Below are 9,155 nucleotides of genomic sequence, written 5' to 3' on the forward strand. Positions count from 1 at the left end.
GCACGCCAAAGTTTCTTTTCGTCGGGGAGTGCGCAGCTAACTTTGCGGGGCCGTTGGATGGTTTCGATCTTGGCCGTTGATGCACGGGTACAGTGGCTTTAAATAGTGGGGGGACCCCCAGTCACTTTCCTCTGTTATCCTTCAGCGTTTGTTCCTTGAGCTCGCGTCCAAACCGGCCAGCTCGCGTCACTCGTCCGTAGTTCAATAGTTTTTCCTGGTGAGTCCTCAGTCTTCTTTGTTTTCGATGTCTAGTTTTAGTAGCACGGATAGCCCTCTGCGGGGGTCAGACGCTGGTTCTACGAATTGAGCTGCTGCCTCCGACGGTCTTAGCGAGTCCGAGGGGGGGCCCGAGGTAGAGCTCGAGTTTGAGCCCGTAGGCCGAGTCACCTCGGGTAGTTTGGCATCCACCTCTCGTCGAGGTCGGGTGCCAGACAAGTTTGGACCCTCTACTATGACGTCCGAAGGTCTTTGGTCCCTCATCGTCCAGTACAACTTGCCCGGGGAGTATACTTACTTTTTACCGTTGGGCGACTTTCCTTGGGAGCATGGTCCGGATGAGATCGTGATATTCCGGGAGCAGCTCGTTGCCGGGCTGCACCTTCCCTTCCATCCCCTAATCGTCGAGGTTATGAACCACTTCGGCGTCACTATAGGTCAGCTTCACCCGAACTCTATCCGCAACCTTGTTAGGACCATCTCCCTTTGCTGTGAGCACTGCCTTCCTTTGGACTTAGAAATTTTTTCCGCTATTCTCCTGCTTAAGAAACAAGCGGGTCCCCTGCCCAGGCATAGGCGGGCGTACTACTTGTCACCTCGCCCGAGCTTCAACTCTTACACGATCTCCCAAACAAGGTCCCAGCGTGGAAGCGGGACTACTTCGTGGTTCAAAGTGCTACGGGGTGGTCGTTTCCTACTGAGTGGGGTTTGGCCGTTCCTGACCCCGGTGTTGTTTTAGATGAAGATACAGTGAAGGGCCTCCGGGACTGGGCCCGGCAAGGGCTAAAATGCGAAGCCTATCTGATGGAGGATAAACTCATTCAAGCCGGTCTGAGTTCGGGTAGGTTTCTTGCTCAGATAAAGATACTTTTGTTTCTGCTTTTATTCCCGTCTTCTTATGCCGAGCTCCTTTTTGCAGGTGTTATGGAGGCAGACAAGACTCGAGGAGAGAATTTGTTTGCTGGCATGAAGCGGAAGAAGCGAGCTGCTATGCGAGTTCGCGCCAATCCTTCCCGGGTGGCGGAGCCCGAGGTACCGAGGACGGAGCCTCCTGAGGAGCCCGAGGTGCCCCCTTCAGCTCAGGGGGCGGCAGGGGCTCCCTATGCCCGGGCTGCACCTTCGGGCTCGGGGAGCCACAGTGGGATTGGGAGTGTGCTAACGTCGGGCTACGCTCTCCGAAAAATCAAGGCCGCCACTTGTCCTGAGGAGGTCGCGCAGTGGGCCGATCTCCCTACCAATCACCTAGGTGCTCGGGCTGCCACTCACGCCATGGTGGTAAGTCAGAGTGGGTTTTTTTTTTTTGCCGAGCTGATTTGTCCTCGTTCTGGCAGGTGAACTCTATCCACGCCTTGGCGATCCAGGCGGAGAGATGCTTGAAACGGGCAGAAGCTGCCGAGGCTAAGCTATCAAGGTCTCAGAGAGACAAAGAGGCCTTAGGAATGGTGGTGAGGCATATGGCCGATCTAAAGTTGGACCTGGAGCACCAGGTCGAGTACCTTCAGGAAGACATTAGGGAGAAGTCACAGATTTTTTCTCAGGCTGTTGAGGAGGCGAAGGCAAAAGCCGTTGAGGATTATATCGCCTCGCCACGCTTTGACGACATGATGGTGGGCTCGTACAGATGGGGTTTCAAGTTGAGCCAATGGATGATAAGGAACACGTACCCCAACCTCGATACTAGTGCCATAACCACCTCGCGCATCACTGAGGAGATGCCTGCCTTAGCTGATGATGATGCGGATTCCAAAGATGAAGCGGGTCCTTCGGGTGTTGTTGAGGTCCCTTCTGGAGGCGAGGAAGATTGACCTCTAGGCTTGTCAGCTCGTTTTTTTTTTTTAAACACTCTAAAGCAAACATTTAGCAATGAAGTATTTTTTCCTTGTTCAAATATGTTGTGCAAATATTCTCCATTTTCCGAAGTGACTATACCCGAGCTGCTAGACTTGTGCCCCGAGGCGAGTTAGCATAGTAAGGTTGTGTGCCCGAACTATTCTCCGCCCGATTGCTTTCGTCGATGATGTGTCGAGGTCATCTTTAGCTCGGTATTCTGCCCCTTTTGGTGCCGAGGTTCTTGTTAGCTCGGCATTTTGGGCCTTAGGGTGCCGAGGTTTTTGCTAGCTCGGCAGTTTGTTAACTTATGAGTAATACCGTCTTAAGTTGACGATGTTCCATGCCCAGGGTATCTGCTTACCTTCCAGGGTCTCGAGCTCGTACGCTCCCCCGAGTACTCTCTTCACTCAGTAGGGTCCTTCCCAGTTCAGCCCGAGTTTTCCAAAGCCGGGCTCAGGTACCATGATTTTGCGGAGGACCAGGTCGCCAACGTGAAAGTTTCATTTCTTAACTCTGGCATTGTAGTACCGAGCTACCCTTTGCTGGTATGCTGCGGTTCTGATGTATGCGAGGTCCCTCACCTCGTCAAGTAGGTCGAGGTTGGTACGTAGCTCGTCGTTATTAGTATTGTCGTTGTATGCTTCCAACAAAAGTGAGGGGATTTCGATTTCGGTTGGGATGACTACCTCCGTGTCGTAGGTGAGGTTGAAGGGAGTTTCTCCAATGGCGGTCTTCTCTGTAGTTTGGTATGCCCATAGGACGATGGGCAGCTCGTCTACCCATAACCCTTTAGCTCGGTCTAGCGTAGCTTTTAGTCCGCGGAGGATAGCTCTGTTCATGACTTCTGCCTGGCCGTTTGCTTGTGGGTGCGCAACCGACGTGAAGTTTTTCCGGATCCCCATGCCTTGGCACCACTCTTGGAATTTGATGTCTTCGAACTGCTTTCCGTTATCGGAGATCAGCACCCGAGGTAGCCCGAAGCGGCACACTATATTCTTCCAGAAAAAGTTCTGGACGTTTCGAGCTGTGATGGTTACGAGAGTCTCAGCTTCAACCCACTTGGTGAAGTAGTCTATTGCCACTACTAGGAACTTCCTTCCTCCTGTTGCTGGCGGGAATGGCCCAAGTAGGTCGATACCCCATTGTGTGAAGGGCCATGGGCTGGTGAGGTCCTTGAGGTCGGCGGCGGGATGATGGTGAATATTGGCGTGCTTCTGGCACTTCTTGCACTTCCTGATTAGCCCGACGGTGTCTGCTTTCATTGTTGGCCAATAGTACCTCTGTCGTAGTGCCTTCTGAGCGATGGCCCTGCCCCCTAAGTGTCCGCTACATAGGCCTTCATGAATGTCGCGGAGTACGAGCTCAGCTTCAGGATCTCGCAAGCAGCATAGGTAGGGGAGCATGTAGGATCTTCGGTACAGTCGTCCGTCTATCATGACGTACTTGGCTGCCTGACGCTCTACCCTCCTGGTGGCGTTGCGTTCCGCGGAAAGGGTTCCATGTAGCTGGAAGCTCGCGAGTGGATCAATCCAGCTCGGTTCTGCTTGGGCGACAGGAGCAACCTCCTCTGCCCCCCGGAGAATGCTAGGCCGAGGTAACTTCTCTATGTACACAGTTCTCATGGTGTTGTCACTGGTGTTGGCTAGCCGGGACAGGGCGTCGGCCTCAGTGTTCTCTGACCTCGGAATTTGCTTGATGAAGTGTGACTGGAAGCTAAGCAGTGCCTCTCTTACCTTTGCCAAGTAGGCGATCATAGCTGGCTCGCGGGCTTCGTATTCCCCTGTGACTTGGTTGACCACGAGTTGGGAATCGCTACAGATAACTATGTGTTTTGCCTTCACCTCTTGCGCCAGAGCTAGCCCTACTATCAACACCTCGTATTCCGCCTCATTGTTGGATGCCGCGAACTCAAAGCATAGTGCGTACTCCAGTTTCGTGCCACTTGGACCGCGGAGAACTACACCGGCTCCACTGCCTTGCTGGTTTTAGGATCCATCTACGTGAAGGATCCAAGGCTCTTCATCCCAGTTTGCGCTTGGCCTAACCAGGAGAGATACCGAACTGGGCGTGACCTCACGGGGCTCAGACTCAGCCGGCCTAGGAGTACCAAGCTCACCCGAACTGGGAGCCCTATGCTCAACCGAGCCAAGGTCCTTGGAGCAGAACGTGCATTCTGCAACGAAATCCGCCAAGGCTTGTGCTTTGATGGCGGTTTGGGGCTTGTACTAGAGGTCGTACTCACTGAGTTCGATGGCCCACTTTGTTAATCGTCCAGAGACCTCGGGCCTGAGTAATACTTGCCTCAGGGGCTTGTCGGTGAGGACGGTGATGGTATGAGCTTGGAAATACGGGCAGAGCTTACGGGCCGCAATGACCAGCGCATAGGCCAACTTTTCTATCTCTGGATTTCTCGTTTCTGCTCCCTACAATATCTTACTAACATAGTAGATGGGTCATTGGACCCGATCTGCTTCCTTTATTAGTACTGAACTGACCACTTCGTCGTTTGCCGAAAGGTACAGTTCTAAAACATCGCCCTCTTCAGGCCGGATCAACACCGGGATGCTAGCGAGGTACTTCTTGAGCTCGTCAAATGCGAGCTGGCAGTTCGGGTTCCGATCGAACCCTTTGCCTTTTATTGCCTTGAAGAAGGGCAGGTCTTAGACATGAAGCGACTTAGAGTGGCTATACTGCCATTTAGCCTCTGAACCTCTTTTACATTTCTAGGTGGACTCATATCTAGGATGGCCTTTATTTTATCCGGGTTGGCCTCAATGCCACGCCGGTTGATGATGTAACCTAGGAATTTACCCAAGGTGACACCGAAGACACACTTGTTTGGGTTTAATTTCATGTTAAATTGACACAGAATTTGAAAGACGGAATGCAAGTCTTGTATTAATTCATGCAAAAATTGTGTCTTGACCACCATGTCGTCTACATAACATTCTATCTTTGTGCCAATTAAGGGCTGAAACAGCTTATTCACGAGTCTTTGGAAGGTCGCCCCAGCATTTTTCAGTTCGAAGGGCATGACCTTGTAGCAATACAGGCCGAACTCGGTTATGAAGATGGTTTTTTCCTCGTTGGACGGGTCCATCCTGATTTGGTTGTAGCCCGAGTAGGCGTCCAAGAATCTTAGCAACTCATGTCCCAAGGTCGCGTCCACTAAGCAGTCAATCCTGGGGAGGGGGAAGCAATCTTTCGGGCAAGCTCGGTTCAGGTTGGTGTAGTCAACGGACATGCGCCACTTGTCGTTTGTCTTTTTTACCAGAACTGGGTTGGCTACCCAGCTCGGGTAATGAACTTCCCTTATGAAGTCTGCTGCGAGGAGCTTCTCGACCTCCTCATCGACCGCCCTCCAGCGTTCTAGGGCTAAGTTGCGTTTCTTCTGTCTAATGGGTCTGACTATAGGGTCAGTATTGAGCTTGTGAGTTATGAGCATAGGGTCTAGTTTTGTTCCGTAGGTCGCTCCAGTTCGAGGTCGCTGGTTATCTTGGCCTTTCCCTTGAGGGCGACAACGTAGCACTTGCGGGACTCGAGCTGGTCGCCCTGCACTACCCCGATTCCGAAGTCCGTTGGGAACTTCATGGCCAGATAGTAAGTGGACACCACAGCTTTTAAAGCATGGGTGATCGGCCGACCTACTATGGCATTGTAGGGGGAGGGGGTCGCGACCACCAGAAAATCGTGACTGAGTCTTACCGTGCTAGGCCACGTGCCGACTTCCACAGGTACTGTGACCTTTCCCAGGGGTCTGACCTCTTCTCCGCTAAAGCCGACCAGCGGGGTGTTCGCGGGCTTTAAGTCACTCTCTCAGAACTGGAGCTTGTCGAAGGCCGCTTTAAAGAAATGTCTGCCGAACTGCCAGAGTCAATGAGTACCCATCGGACTTCGAAGTCGTTGATCTTCATCTTTATGACAAGTGCGTCGTCGTGGGGGTAGTGGACCCCGCGTGCATCGTCTTCGGTGAAGAATATAGGGTCTTCCGTCCTAGGCCGCTTCGGGGGATTTTGTTCTTCTCTGGCGGCTTCCCGGGTTGATGCGCGAGCTGCTGCCGAGGTGCACCCTGCCATGATCGATCCTCCAACGATCACGTGGATCGTTCCCCGAACTGGTCTTTCCTCCGGGGGCTGCTTCTGTGGTTCCGCTGGCCGACTGCTGGACTAGAGAGCTTCTTTGTCATGCTCTCCCTGCCGACTTGGCTTATTACTATTATTATTATTATTGTGCTGTACAAAATTTCGTAGATATCCGCGACGGATGAGTTCCTCTATCTCGTCGCGAAGATTATTACAATGCTCGGTGCTATGACCGTGGTCCCTATGGAAGCTGCAGTACAAGTTTTTATTCCTCTCGTTCGGGTTCCCCTTCAGATGAGGTGGTCACTTCACATATGTGGCGTCTTTGATCGTCATTAAGATCTCGGCCCGCTTCGCGTTTAAGGGTGTGTAGTCCATCCGAGCTGCTAAGGGAGCTCGGAACAGCTGGCTCAGCTTCGTCTCCCGAGCTGGGTCTTTCCTTCTTCTGTCATCTGGGTTGGTGGGCTCGCCTTCCATCTTTCTTTTCTCGATCCCGCTTTCGGTCCTTTGGTTGATCTCCTCCTCTGTTCTCATGAAATTGTCCGCGAGCTTGAGGAATTCAGCCACGGTCGCGGGCTGGCTAACTACCATGTGCCACTTGAACTCCTTGTGTGTCACTTCTCTCTTGGCTGCCACGAGCTACACCGCGGGGTCCAGTCGCGGTATCTACAAGCATGCGTCATTGAACCGCTTGATGTAGCCCCGGATGGACTCTCCTTCTCTCTGGACTACTCCGAAGATGCTCTCCTCGGTTCTAGGGCACCGCTTGCTGGTAACGAAGTGCGCGGTGAAGACCTGCGCGAACTGGGTCCAGCTTCTTATTGACCCGGGGGCCAGGTTCCTGTACCAGGTGTGGACCACCCCCTAAAGGTGGTAGTGAAGGCCATGCACATGCAAGATTCACTGGCCCTTGCCAGGTGTATTTGGAACTAGAAGGCATTGACGTGGTTGTTGGGGTCGAAGGACCCATCATACTTGTCTAGAGAGGGGAGTTTGAAATCTCTGGGCATGGGGACTGCAAGGAGTTCTGATGAGAGGGGGAAAAGGACTGAGAGAATAGGAGCAGCTTTTACCTCGTCCGAGCTTGTCTCTTCTTTATCTCGGAGCTCGGGCAGGACGCGGGTGGTAGTTCGGCGACTTCGTCGGTGTCTTCGTTGCTGCCTAGAGGGCTTGGTACTGGCGCTGCTGGCCTCGGTATTGCCGAGCTCGATGGGCCCAGACTGCTGGTAGTCCGCCGCTAGGACGCCGAATTGGTTCTCTATGGGCGGGAGCTCAGACTTGGAGTGTCGAGGTGCTGACTTGGCTGGCACAGAGGTTCCCGACCCATCGGCGAGCTGCGAGGCGGGGGTGATTAGTCTTTCCCTCCGGCCCGGGGATGAGGCTTGGCTCTTGGAAGGGTTCTGAAGTTGGGAGGCTTCTCCTCAGTGAAGGCGTCCGCCCTGAGGGGAGGGCTTAACCGGCTTCAAGGCGGGGTGCCGAGGTGGAAGCTGTGGTTGGTTCAGAGGCAGTTGAGGGAACTGCTGTTGATAGTGATACTGAGAAATGTGGTGCAGTACTTGGTGCTGCTAGAGCTGATGCTGCTGGAACTGCTGCATTTGAGCTTGCATTGCCCACATGCACTGCATCAAGTCATCAAACTAGTTTTGGCTAGTCGCCAGAGGGACAGCAGTTGGTTGGGCAAAGGTTGTCTCGACAGGGAGAGGAAGGGGAACATTCACAGGCGCCACCATGTTTGGTGCGTTGAGGCTAGGGATTCCGTCCGTCGATAGGGGGGCGGTGAACTGTCCTATGCACACAGTGGCGGGCTGGGGGTGTTCCCCTACAACATTCAGGTTGTGCCTGCTATTGCTGGGAGAAGCCATGGGAGCTCAGGTTTCTTTGAGAGAGAGAGAGAGAGAGAGAGTTAAAGGTTAGGGGAGGCTTTTTGAAGTTTCCCACAGATGGCGCCAATTGATGATGCACAATCCGATCGGTCCTAGTTGCCAGTTACCTCGCTTCTGTCGAGATCGAAGGTGCTTGAAACAAGGAAGAAAATGGAGACTTCCAGGGAGGAACCCGGTTGGGACACTCCGAAGCTCAAGTTAGTGCTCTTTCAGAAGGCAAGGGAAATGAGGAATTCTAAGACCAGAAAACGCAAGAATCACATACCCTGGCCTTTTATAATCACCCTGTGTGCTCACTTCCATGCCTCTGCCAGATCGGGTCGCTTCCTTCTGTCAACTGCCAGTTCGGGTGTCATAACCTCTACTGCCAGTTGCCAGGGCCGCCTCTGTTCATTTGGGATGGTGGTGACAGGTGACCGTTGGATGGCGACTGTCATGTGTCAGTCCTCTAATCGGTCAGGTGCGCCGCCTTCGCGTACGGTCTCCTGGGCGTCAGGCACTGTTGCTCAGTCAGGCGATTTGGAGCCGAAGTGGTCTTTTAATGTGAAGTCTCGAGTTCGGATAGGAGTGTGGCCCGAACTGCCCCTAGGTGGGTAGTTCGGGTTTTCTGCCTTTGGTGCTCCTTGTAAGGCTCAGGACCTCGAAGGGAGAGCTCGAGACTTTTTTAGTTCGGAGCTCGGTTCGCAGGTTCCTGAGGGAGCTCGGCTCTCTTTAGCTCGGAGCTCGGGTTGTAGGTTCCTCCTCGAGCTCGGCTCTTTAGCTTGGAGCTCGGCCGAGGGGTCGGGTCAAATCTTCCTCCATCAACTTCTAATTAATTAATTTCATATATTAATTACTAATAATAATAACTCATTGATAATAATTTCTTATAATAATTACTGCTAATACTTAACTACTGATAATATTTCTCATTATTAATTCGGAATGATAATTAATAATGATTTTCATAATGATAATTAATAATTTAGAAATAATAATTTTATATTTATATTAACTCATATTAATTATTTTGAAAAAAAATATTGAATATTAATTATTTATATTAGAATTATTATCAGAAATTATAATGCATACATTTATATGAAATAATTAATTATATTATTATTATTATTATCAACAATTATAATTAATATTTATATTAATT

The sequence above is a fragment of the Nelumbo nucifera genome, chromosome 1, assembly GCF_055504915.1.
Source record: "Nelumbo nucifera cultivar China Antique chromosome 1, China Antique-T2T, whole genome shotgun sequence".
Taxonomy (NCBI): domain Eukaryota; kingdom Viridiplantae; phylum Streptophyta; class Magnoliopsida; order Proteales; family Nelumbonaceae; genus Nelumbo; species Nelumbo nucifera.